The sequence below is a fragment of the Theropithecus gelada genome, chromosome 1 (genome assembly GCF_003255815.1).
Source record: "Theropithecus gelada isolate Dixy chromosome 1, Tgel_1.0, whole genome shotgun sequence".
Taxonomy (NCBI): domain Eukaryota; kingdom Metazoa; phylum Chordata; class Mammalia; order Primates; family Cercopithecidae; genus Theropithecus; species Theropithecus gelada.
In genome coordinates, this window is record NC_037668.1 from 63,276,364 (window position 1) to 63,289,415 (window position 13,052).

At 40.3% G+C, this 13,052-nt stretch overlaps 1 protein-coding gene across 5 annotated transcripts in view; it reads right to left on the bottom strand.

Annotated features, from left to right (window-relative positions):
• PSMB2 (proteasome subunit beta 2) overlaps positions 1-13,052 on the bottom strand; it is a 42,632-nt gene that overhangs the window by 18,156 nt on the left and 11,424 nt on the right. The gene's annotated exons all lie outside the window — the stretch shown is intronic.

Consider the following 13,052-nt stretch of genomic DNA (forward strand, 5'->3'; position numbering starts at 1 on the left):
AAACAGTGTATGTGAAGACAAAGAAACAGAGAGGAATATGGAATGTATGGATACTGGTGAACATGGGACACATATACCTGGAGAATTAGGTGACTTCAGCAGGAAGTAGAGAGAGAAACTGGGAGGATACTGTTATTGGCCTCCTAGACTAAAGAATATTTACATTAGTATGTAAACCACAGAGCAGCCAGTGAAAATTTGCCACTTCCATCCCTCTGCTGATCCAAGCCTTTTTTCATGACATAGCACATTGGTTAATTGGTGCCAAGGAACCCTGATGTCTCAAATTGATATTCCACCAGTCCCAGCCACTTTCCCTGCTTCTCTTTAACAGAAGACTTTTAGAAAGGAAATACAAACAGATTGCCATTTTAGGATGGTAACTGACAGTTATATGGAAGATAGACTGGGATTAAGACCGAGAGGAAGCGGGGATGGTTAGAGGATCTACAATAGTCTACTCTAGACAGATGATGAGGATCAAACTAAGTAAAAAGTAGAGGGGGCAGAGAGAGAGGAATGAAATATGAGATATATTTAGAAGGTAGAAATGATGGAACTTCACAACTAGTAGAAGAGGTGAGGGAGAAAGAAGAGTTAGGACTCTCGATAAGGGGGACAGTGGCAGTGCAAATGAAAAGAGCTCAAATTGGACCTAATGAGCTTAAGCAGAGCTGTCCAAAGACAGATGGGAAGAGAAAACAGTGTATAACCCAGGTCATGAGACTGAATGAAGAGCCAGCCAGTGAAGAGGTTTCATTCATATGAACACATACACTCTCACACTCGCACATGGAAGACAGTAAAGAAAATGATTACAACAGGACACTATGGCAAAGGTATACCTACGTTGTCATAAGAAATTGAGGGTGACATATGTGGTGGGGGGTGGGGGAGCAGGGTGGGGAGCAAATACAGAAAAAACTTCCCTGATAAATGCTGAGTTTAACTGGCACTGAAGAGCTAGCCATGTAGGGGATGTTGGTACATTCAAGGGAGAAGACTAGCAAAGTGCTAGAGTGGCAAAAGCAGAGATGCAAGAGAGAACCCAGGGCCGGTTAGAGTCTTGTTATCTACAGTGGCCACTCAGGGTGGAGAAGGTATGGAATAGGAAGTTGAAAACAATTTTCTCTTAATCTTGTGACGGAAAAAAAGTACAAATGTAAACTGATCAAAATCAGAATACTATAGTGAGCTTCACAAAAAAAAGTTAATCGCCTGACTTTCTTGTTCTCTCCTGTTCCAAATGCATTTATTTTTTGTAGCACTAAAAAACAAACTGGCCCACGTTAATAAATTCTCATACTAAATTGGGAAATAAGGAAGCAAGTGTGCCTCAAACAAAGCAAACCTTTCATTTTCAGAGGACCAAGATGAAATAAAAGAAACACTGTTCTGAAAATGAGAGTGTCTAACCAATTTTTTCCTTTTTTTTTCCTTGCCTTAGGTCATTCTCCGAAAGTATATTTGGTATACCTGTTTGATGCTGGCAAATCCAAAATAAAAACATAAAAATTGTCTTTGTTTTCCTTTAATAACAATTAGCTCATGTTCAAATGTTTTTGCTTAATACACTGGTAAAAACTCATATTATGGTTGAGTTCTTGAACTTAAGTTCAGGAATGTTACTATATTTACAACCCAGTATTTTAAACTTTAAAAGAAAAACATCTTTTAAATTACTACTTGGATAAACTCTGCTTTTAAATGCCATAAGTCATATAAGATAGGAATGTACTTTTGTGACAAAGCAATGAAAATCAAATGTGGCTTTATCATCTTACAGTTGTGTTACTTGAGATAGGCCACTGGGAGCCTCGAGTGCCCCATCTGTAATGTGGAGGACAGTACTGCTTGCTTGACAGAGCTGTGAGGAATTAAGGTACTCATTTGTGTTAAAGTTCCTGGAAGAAGACTTGCTAAGTAGTAGGTGCCCAATAAATGTGAATTTTACAACCAAAAAAATTTAAATATTGTGTATATTTCAATTTTTAACTAAATTAGATTTTAAAGGTCTCCTCGGTAATTCCAAAGTTACTATAAATTTTACTTCTCTAAAGCTATCAATGACTCCAAGTTTGATTGGTTTTCCTACTACAGTTGTAACTTATCGTAATTAGAAGTTTAGAAATTTAATGAGTTGAAATGCAACATGGCACAGATGCCTTATTATACCAAATAGTTAACACAGTATTTGTTTTCTACATTAATTTTACTTGCTAATCAAAAATACTGCTTCCCCCCAAATAACATCAAAATAAAATTGCTGATTGTGCAATGATAAAACCAACACCATGTTTGCAACAAGGCCACTTGAATTCCTTTTTTTCATGAGCTGGCAGTTTCTAGGAAAATTTAAGATTCCATATACCGTTAAGTCAGTTTTTAAAAACCTCAAATGCAGAAGCCATGCTTTGCTACAGGCTTGCACACTATAAAGCATATATTAAGTTGTACATGCTAAGCATGTCCACGAATATCTAATCTATGAATTCTGAACATCAAAGCTGATTTATCTCTCTGAGCTAATAAATCATATGGTCTTCTGGAAAAGAGTATTTAGGACTATACATGATGGTATATGTTTTCAGATGTCCATAGAGTACTAAGGAAATTCTGAGGAAAAGACTGTTGAGGAGCCCTTCTATTAGAACAGTGTTCCCCACCAGCACCCCAGGTCCAACCAAAGTTACTGCTACAGCTTTAACTGACATTGGTCAGTTAAAGGAGGCCCCTCATTGGTCTCCCCACTTACTTCATTCTTTCCCCGAATGCTCCATCAAAGAACAGCCAACGAGCTAATGATCTTACCAATCTCATCTGATCATGCTAACCCCCTCTTAGCCAACAGGCTTCCAGAAAGACCCACTGCTTGTATTTATTTATTTATTTAGAGACAGAGTCTCACTCTGTCACCCAGGTTAGAGTGCAGTGGCTCAATCTTGGCTCATTAAAACCTCTGCCTCCTGGGTTTAAGCGATTCTCCTGCCTTGGCCTTCCGAGTACCTGGGACTACAGACACCTGTCACCATGCCCAGCTAATTTTTGTATTTTTAGTAGATATGGGATTTCACCATGTTGCCCAGGCTGGTCTCGAACTCCTGGCTTGAGGTGATCCACCTGCCTCGGCCTCCCAAAGTGCTGGGATTACAGGTGTGAGTCACTGTGCCCTGCTGACTTTAGATTATCAATTTTATGTATGTAGTATAAAATAAATAAATAAATAAATAAATTTATGTTTGTTTTTAATCAGTAGAGTCCTATTTTGTACACAGAATCCCATGACAGATAAACTTATGAGGAGGCCCAGAGAAGTATTTATCCCTGCCCTGACTATTGTTAACAAATTACTGTTAACCTAACCTAAAATACTCTCAAACACCTTGGTCTGTGCTTTCAGTTTGCCCTTTTGTTTCATCTCTGCCTTCATGACAGCAAGTCCTTTGAGGCTCAGGTTAGGCTCTGTGCTCCCAGAGTATCCCGTGTATATGGCTATCTCAGCACTTGTCACTCTGCAGTGCAATTGACAGTTTACTTCTCCATTTCCCCATCCGAAGGCCCACATTGAGGTGTGCACCTTTGTTTCCTCAGCCCCAAGGACAAGGCAGGCTGGAGACTGGCTGAATGAAAATCAGCAGGTATGGAACATCTTGGCTGTAAGAAACCACATCCATCAGGAAGCATCAGAAAAGGAAGTCCAGAATTCTGCTGGATCATTTCAGTTTACAAAGACTCAGAGACTATTATCTCCTTTCTTCTTTCCAATCTAGTTAATCCTATTTGCTCTGTTGTCTACATTCAAAAGTAATGGTAAAGCTGGCCCCCCTTTTTTTTATTTTTAGGTTAAAAAGTAATATGCTTTCCTGCCCTTTTAGTCTTCCTTTTCATTTTCTTATACCTTTTTACGAAATAATACACACACATAAAAGTGCATAAAATAGGTCAAGCGCAGTGGCTCATGCTTGTAATCCCAGCACTTTGGGAGGCCGAGGCGAGTGGATCACAAGGTCAGGAGCCTGGCCAACATGATGAAACCCCATCTCTACTAAAAATACAAAAATTAGCCACGTGTGGTGGCGGGCGCCTGTAGTCCCAGCTACTCAGGAGGCTGAGGCAGGAGAATTGCTTAAACCCAGGAGGCAGAGGATGCAGTGAGCCTAGACAGTACCACTGCACTCCAGCCTGGGTGACAAAGCAAGACTATGTCTCAAAAAGAAGAAAAAAAAAACATAAAATATACATGGTATAGCTAATGAACACAGTAAATATACATGTAACTCAGGTCAAGAAACAGAAAAATCAACCTTTCCCTTTGTGAAAAGCTTTCCCACTGCCCTTCATTTTAGATAACTGTTTTTTGGGAGAGAGTCAAGAAAACCCCATGAGGTTGTTGGGATCAGCCCCTAAATTCATATTCCTACATGATCTTGGGCCAGGGCAGGTAAAAAGAGGCACCAAGATGCCAGGATATTGTATGTGTTTGTATCTGTGAGTATGTGTGAGGGCATGCCCACATAAAAATGATTTTTTTTTTTTTTTTTTTTTGAGACGGAGTCTCGCTCTGTCGCCCAGGCTGGAGTGCAGTGGCTGGATCTCAGCTCACTGCAAGCTCCACCTCCCGGGTTCACGCCATTCTCCTGCCTCAGCCTCCCCAGTAGCTGGGACTACAGGCGCCCGCCACCTCGCCCGGCTAGTTTTTTTGGGTATTTTTTAGTAGAGACGAGGTTTCACTGTGTTAGCCAGGATGGTCTCGATCTCCTGACCTCGTGATCCACCCGTCTCGGCCTCCCAAAGTGCTGGGATTACAGGCTTGAGCCACTGCACCCGGCCATAAAAGTGATTTAAAGCAATCTTAAAAGTTGGGGGTAAATCTGCACTTCTAATAGTAAACATTTGAAAAGCAAAAGCACATTCTTACTAAGCAGGCACAGCACTCTCCTGCTTTAGGCTTAAACCAAACCTTAATAGGAAACCACAAATTTTTAAGACACGAGTTTTAAAACAATACAAATCTAGACCAAGCACATAAACTGCTTCATTCCCATTGTGGATAGATGCTTTAAGTGAAAAGTTGGCATTACGGGGCTGCAAAATTCCAGCCATCCAACAGGCTTATTCCATTCAATGAGAACAGGGGTTCTCTGTGCTTGCAGCAGGCATCCAACAGGGTAGCACATATATGTTCTCTGAGTGAGAAAGCAACACCTTCTCACATACAACCCCCTGAAGAGAGACAGGGAAGGGGAGGGGGAGGACTTTACACCTGCAAACTCCTAACTCTATCAGCTAGGGCTGGGAAAAACAGCACATTAAAAAAGAAAAAAGAAAAAAAATTTTTCTGATAAAGCCAGTAACTTTCAAAGAATCTTCCCAAGTTATTTTTTTTTAGGAGCCTGGTAAGTGTAATGATTCAACAGCCAGTCTTTTGTCTTCCTAACGGACTTAGTCAAGCCCTAACAAATGCATAAGCATACTGCTTAAAAGGGCAGCTGTCAGAATGCTTACTCCTCCTAGTAGAAAAACACTATAAGCACAAAGTGTTGTCATATTAATTGAGACACCTCAGCTTCAAGGCACATCTGCCTCCGGGCCTTTGGATAATCAAAATGACCACCAAAAATAGAACAGCGGTATCTCCAACGGGGCCAACATGAGCCACCCCCAATCCTAAGAGACTTCTGTGAGATGTGACCTGGGATACACATATGTTTTGTAGAACCAAACTGAATATTCATCTAAATGTAATCATTTGTTTCCAGTTTTTAACTTTATGTCCTGTTAAGGCTGGGAGACAAAAGTAATGAATGGACTTATAACTCTTGGCCTACAGTGAAAATTCACAGTTAGCTTACTAGCTGACTAAGGTTTGCTAAAAGGTCTGCTGCTTGCACTGAAAGTCCAGGAGCTGCATAATGAACATCTTGGTTTTTGTTTTTGTTTTGTATTTTTGAATTTCCCCATCACCAAAAGTAAGCTGGCTCTGTCTGTCAGGATGCCCAGGCTGTGTGGCAGCGGTGTCAAAGGCTGCCACTTGCTCCAAGGCACTGCCATCTGCAGCAGCACAACATTTTGTCTCCGGAAAATAAACACATTTGCCTTTGCCAGTGTCCTCCCACTGTGCCGCCCATCTGGAGCAGGTGAGCTGAAGGCAAGCCTCGGCATGGGTGAGACCGGGGCAAGTAGAGAAGATGAGGCCTCAAGGGAGACGGCACATGGAGGGAGAAGGCAGTGCTGCGTCATGTCACATCCTGCTAACCGCATGTGCCAAAAAGCATGTGAAACTACCCTTGTTAGTGATATTTCAATCACATGTAACAAACGGTTGGTAGTGTACAGGGGACAAGACTTGCAAAGTCAGGGTTTCACCTGGGCCATCTGTTCACATGACCTCACTGATACCAATAAACAGATGATGTCTTTGTGCCAGCCACCTAAGGAATGAGAAGAATAATTCTCATGGTCAGAATAGAAGGCTCAAAGCAACAGGATTCTTCTAGGACAGGAGCACGCTATACATGCCTAGTACTAATCAGATCAAACACCCTTGAATTAAGGCCAGAGTGTGGGGATAAGCTTCGGTCACAGCTGGAAATGACTAAGACCTGAAATCCTTTCCTACATATTCTTTCCCTTTGACTAAATAATAATAATAATAATAATAATAATAATAATAATAATAATTCAAGTCTGGTTATGGCCTTGACATGAGATTTTTAAATCATGCTATTTGGGGGCTAGAAGAAAGCCAAAAACCATCCAATCAAATGCTTGCTTTCTCCCAAGGTTTTCAATTAACTCACAGCAGAGTTAGTATTAAACCTCCTGTTGCAGGGCTCTTTGGTGGTAAGGGAACAGTAGTAGCACCTTTTCAAATAAAACTTTACCTAGAATTCCTATCTATCAAATAGATAAAAGTTGAGTTGAGCTATATGAAGCAGAGCACTTTAGCTCTGCTTCATATACTCCTGGCCAGGTACAGTGGCTCACGCCTGTAATCCCAGCACTTTGGGAGGCTGAGGTGGGCAGATCACTTGAGGTCAGGAGTTTGAGACCAGCCTGGTCAACATGGTGAAATCCCATCTCTACTAAAAATACAAAAATTAGCCAGGCATGGTGATGCGTGCTTGTAATCCCAGCTACTCAGGAGGCTGACGAAGGAGAATTGCTCGAACTCAGGAGGTGGAAGTTGCAGTGGGCAGAGATTGCACCACTGCATTCCAGACTGGGTGAGAGAGCAAGACTCTGTCTCAGAAAAAAAAAAAAAAAAAAAAAAAAAAAAAAAAAACCAGACACGGTGGCTCATGCCTGTAATCCCAGCGGTTTGGGAGACCGAGGCAGGTGGATCACAAGGTCAGGAGTTCAAGACCAACCTGGCCAATATGTTGAAACCCTGTCTCTACTAAAAATACACAAATTAGCCAGGCATGATGGTGCACGCCTGTAGTCCCAGCTCTTTGGGAGGATGAGGCAGAAGAATTACTTAAATTCGGGAGATGGAGGTTGCAGTGTGCTGAGATCATGCCACTGCACTCCAGCCTGGGCAACAGAGTCAGACTCCATCTCAAAAAAAAAAAAAAAAAAAAAAAAGCGTTGCACACTGGTCTTCTTTGGTGAGTATCCTGAAGCAGCTTCAAAGAATAAAGTTTGAAAACCACAACACCAGGCTGGGTATCTTTTCAACTCATTATTTCTACTGTTTACTTGCTAAGCATTTACAAGTAAATAGATAAAAAGATAAATTACCAAAGGCTTATGAAACACTTCAGAAAAAGTTATATGAAAACTCTTTGGCCAGTGTGGCAGTGAAACCCGAAGATTACACATCATGGAGGCCAGCATCCTACTCTAAGCCTTGCCACAAAATTTCACGTTCCCAAGGACACCAGATTTGCCTGGTTTATACCTGTCTCTCTATCTGTTAAATGGAGATAATTTTAGGGCATTCAGATGAGCTACACCAAATATGCCACACATAATTCATTTTAAGTAAGAAATAGCTCCATAACTCCTCATCCTCTGACATTAGTCAAACTGTAAGGAGAATTTGAGCAAAGCAAGCCTTCTTTTTTTTTTTTGAGACAGAGTATTGCTCTGTCATCCAGGCTGGAGTGCAGTGGCATGATCTCAGCTCACTGCAACCTCCACCTTCTGGGTTCAAGCCATTCTCCTGCCTCAGCCTCCTGAGTAACTGGGATTACAGGTGTGTGCCACCATGTCTGGCTAATTATTTGTATTTTTAGTAGACAGGGGTTTCACCATGTTGGCCAGGCTGGTCTTGAACTCCTGGGTTCAAGTGATCTGTCCATCTCGACCTCCCAAAGTGCTGGGATTACAGGCATGAGCCACTGTGCCTGGCCTAAGCAAGCGAGCCTTGAGCATAGTATAAGCCCTTTTTCTGCTCTTCGGGGTCTAACCAACAAGAAGAAACCATCTTAAATGTACATATGCATTTAAATAAACAACTAAAATGAAGGCTTCTGAATTTTTCCCCCATCTGTCTTTTTTCATCTTCTGATGATTTCATGCCTTTAATTCCTACACGAATTAACATCCATTTATTAAGAATACTTCTTCTGGTACTCCATTCATTAAGAATTTCCTTCCAGTGTATAAATGCATAATTAACATTCTCAGCAGAATATGTAGACCTAGCTGCATGACACTTATTCAGCAAACACTTATTGAAAACGTACAATGGACAAATATTCATAAGTTATCTATAAAATACTATGCGCAATTTTGACATTTTAACAAAACTGAACATTTCATGTTCCCCTAAATGCACAAACATATTGGTACATTAGTCCACTAATTAATAAAGAAGATAGCATGAAATAGTTTGATATTTGAAGATGGAATCTTAACTTACCCTTTAACATACTATATATATGCTTTGGAAACATATATAAGAGAAATACTTAACATCCTCGTAAGTAAAATGGGGATAACACACATCTTATGGTGTCATAATAAGGACACTTAATAACAGATACATATGTAAGTATTTAGAATAGCACTGTCCAAGTGATGATGGATATGTTCTGTGATGATGGATATGTTCCATATCTGTGATGTTCAATACAGTAGCTGTGGCTACTGGGTACCTGAAATGTGGCTGTGACTGAGGAACAGAATTTTTTTTTTAAGAAATAAAAGTTGATTTAGCATTCAGGTAAGGTCCACCAGGAGATTTTCCTCCAGAAACTGAATTTTAAATTTTATTTACTTTTAATTAACTTAAATTTAAATAGCCCCATATGGCTAGTTGGTTACTATACTCGACTGTGTAGATCTAGAAAAATCCTAGCACATAATATATGTACAATGTTATTTTACTTCTATTTTCCCTATCAATACCAGCATGGTGGCTTTGTGCCTGTAGTTCCAGCTACTTGGGAGGCTGAAGTGGGAATAGTGTTTGAGCCCAGAAGGTTGAGGCTACAGTGAGCTGTGATTGTGCCACCTCTTAGGTGACAGAGCGAGAACCCAACTCCAGGAAAAAAAAAAAAAAAAAAGCACAACAAATTATACCTCATGAAAAACTAACTTATTCACCAAACAGCAATCACAGCATACAAACAAAAGTGGCTGGGCATGGTGGCTCATATCTGCAATACCAGCACTTTGGGAAGCCGAAGTGGGAGGACTGCTTGAGCCCAGGAGTTCGGGACCAGCCTGGCAACATGGAGAAACCCCATCTCTACAAAAAATTAGCCAGGCATAGTGGCATGCACCTATAGTCCCAGCTGCCAGGGAGGCTGAGGTGGGAGGATCATCTGGGCCTGCAAGGTCAAGGGGCTGCAGTGAGCTGTGATCATACCACTGCACTCCAGCCTAGACGACAGAGTGAGATCCTGTCTCAAAACAAAAGTGATTAATCAATTATATATGTGCTAAGTAAGAGCTTTGCATTATTATCTCATTTAATCTTCATAATAACTTTTTGAAGTTGGTAAGCAGGGAAATTAAGCTTAGAATTTGTCCAAAGGCATCCAGCTAGTAAATCAGTAAGCAAATATTCAAACCCAGGTAGTCCAATTCCAGAGCCTATGCTCTTAACCATAATGCTAAATTGCCTACATTTTAATGAACCAGGTTATGCAAGATTCATTATATACTCGGTGGTAGTAAAAGTCCACCCAACCAAACAACCACACATACACAGAGCAAATTAGAAATCAAACAATTTGAGCTACAGACACAAAAGTTATACATGGTAACTGGCTGACCCAAAATGAGTCACATCTGCCAACTGGTGTGACCATGTAAATATACCAAATTTGGTGACTTTGCACTTATTAGGAACACTGACAAATTATCATCTCTCTTCCCAGAATAAAATGACTAAAATATAAATCCATATTTTAGAACTAAGAATCTACTTTGATAAGGAGATGGGGGAGCAGAGATTGGACCTAATGGAGAAGCTCAGGCAGAAGTAGTCAATATTTACCAGAGCCCCATGTCACTGTCTACAAGGGATATTTGTTAAGACATCAGACATTTCTGCTAGGAGAAGATTAAACCGGATTCACTGCATTTGCATGAAGAACATCGCTATTCTTATCTCAATTCCAAAAAGGAGCTTAATTCACTTAATGTCTGCAATATTTATGACACAGTATTTATTGTGCCCAAAGCTGGAATTCTTATTCCGGTTCTGCCTGATAAGTCAGAGGAACACTGTACATGGCAAACCATAGAATGCTGAACACCACAGGAACTTCTGGGTGACAGAAAAGCTAATATCTGACCCATTTTCTTTTCTTAAGGAGGAGTGAAGAAAAGACCACTTGGTGACAATGATTTTCTTGGAAGAGAAAAATAAATAAATAAATATTATTATTATTATTATTTTTCTAAGAAAAGACTACTGATCTTTCATCCAGGTCAAAACAATGTATGTAAATTTGCCTCCTCTCAATCCTACATGTCTCTAGTTTCTCTTCAAACTTCACGATCCCTCAGATCGTACAAGCTCTTGGTCAAAGCTAGCACTGAGAGGTACTATTTATTGAGAAATTATCAGTCCAAGATTATTAGGCACTAGAAAATAAACTGCTTTATAGATCTGTAGTAAGTAACTTTTAAAAAAGTAACTTGTTATTTTAAGCAAGTACAGATGAAAACTCAAACCATAATAAAAACATGAATAGCACCAGTGTTCTAGAAATACTACTGAAGAACTAAAGGCAGAATAGTCAAATAATTATGGCGCCATTATTTTAGCTTTGTCTGACCTGCTGTGTGACCTGGAGCTAGTCCCTTTGCCACTTTATGCCTTTCACTTCATCTCAGTGATAGAGAATTAACTACTATCTTTCTCAGTGGAATAGTGAGTAGATTAAATTATTAAGCAAAATGCTTTGGGCAAAAGTCATATGAATGTTAAATATTATTATTTACAAGCATTCATTTTCCTGGCAGTCCTGTGGGGTTAGGAAGTTATCTCCATTTCATAGATGAGTAAACAGGCACAGGGGGTGAGGTCACATATTAAGGCTCTATTTATTTAGTCCCTGTGGGAAGGGAATAACGCACACCTTTAGCAACCATATGAACTTTCCTAGCACATCCGACACAATCTTTAATGCATTCAATCCTTAACTTAGTGTTGCATCTTTTAACATGCTGTTGATGAAATTGAGACAGCTCTAGAATGGCAACAAGGCCAGAATAAGCAAGGAGGAACAATGCTGTATGCTTTGGGAAAAAGTCAGAAAAACAGGTAAGTATGCCAGATACAGCAGCTCATTCCTATAATCCCCGCACTATAAAAGGCCAAGGCCAGCAGACTGCTTGAGTACAGGAGTTCAAGACCAGCCTAGGCAACATGGTGAAATCCTGCATCCATTAAAAACACAAAACATTAGCCAGGTGTGGTGGTGCACACCTGTAGTCCCAGCTACTTGGGAGGCTGAGGTGGGAGAATCACCTGAGCCTGGGAAGTTGAGGCTGCAGTAAGCTGAGATCACACCACTACACTCTAGCCTGGGCAACTGGAGTGAGATCCTGTCTCAAAAAAAAAAAAAAAAGAAAGAAAGAAAGAAAAGAAAAAAAGAGAAACACAGATAAATAATCTCAAGATAAAAATCCACATTATTGGCCAGGCATGGTGGCTCACACCTATAATCCCAGCACTTTGGGAGGCCAAGGCGGGCAGATCACCTGAGATTAGGAGTTCGAGACCAGCCTGACCAACATGGAGAAACCCCATCTCTACTAAAAATACAAAATTAGCTGGGCGTGGTGGCGCATGCCTGTAATCCCAGCTACTCAGGAAATGGAGGCAGGAGAATCACTTGAACCCAGGAGGCAGAGGTTGTGGTGAGCCAAGATCGCACCATTGCACTCCAGCCTGGGCAACAAGAGTGAAACTCCGTCTCAAAAAAAATAAAAATAAAAAACATCTGAATTATTATTTTCAAAGTTCTGCTTTCACTAACACAGAGACTTTCAGCCACAGCTATTAAGTAATATGGTTTGCTACAAAAATACTTTGAAAAAACTAAACGTACTCTTATTATATGATCCAGCAATCACACTCCTTGGTATTTATGCAAAAAAACTTATGTTCAAACAAAAACCTGCACATGGATGTGTACAGTAGCTTTATTCATATTGCCAAACTTGGAAGCAACCAAGATGTCCTTCAGCAGGTGAATGGATAAATAACCTGTAGTACATCTAGACAATGGAGTATTTTTCAGTGTTAAAAAGAAATGAGCTATCAAGCCATGAAAAGACATAGGGGAACCTTAAATGTGTATTACCAAATAAAAGAAGCCAATCTGAAAAGGCTGCATAATCCATGATTCCAACTATATCACATGATGGGAAAGGCAAAACCATGGAGAAAGTAAAAAGATGAGTGGTTGTCAGGAGTTGCAGGGATGGGGAAGGATGAATAAGTAGAGTACAAAGGATTTTTAGGGCAGTGAAAATACTCTGTATCCTGTAATGGTAGATACATGTCATTACACATTTGTCCAAACCCATAATATGCACAACAGCAAGAGTAAACCCTAATGTAAACTATGGACCTGGGTGAT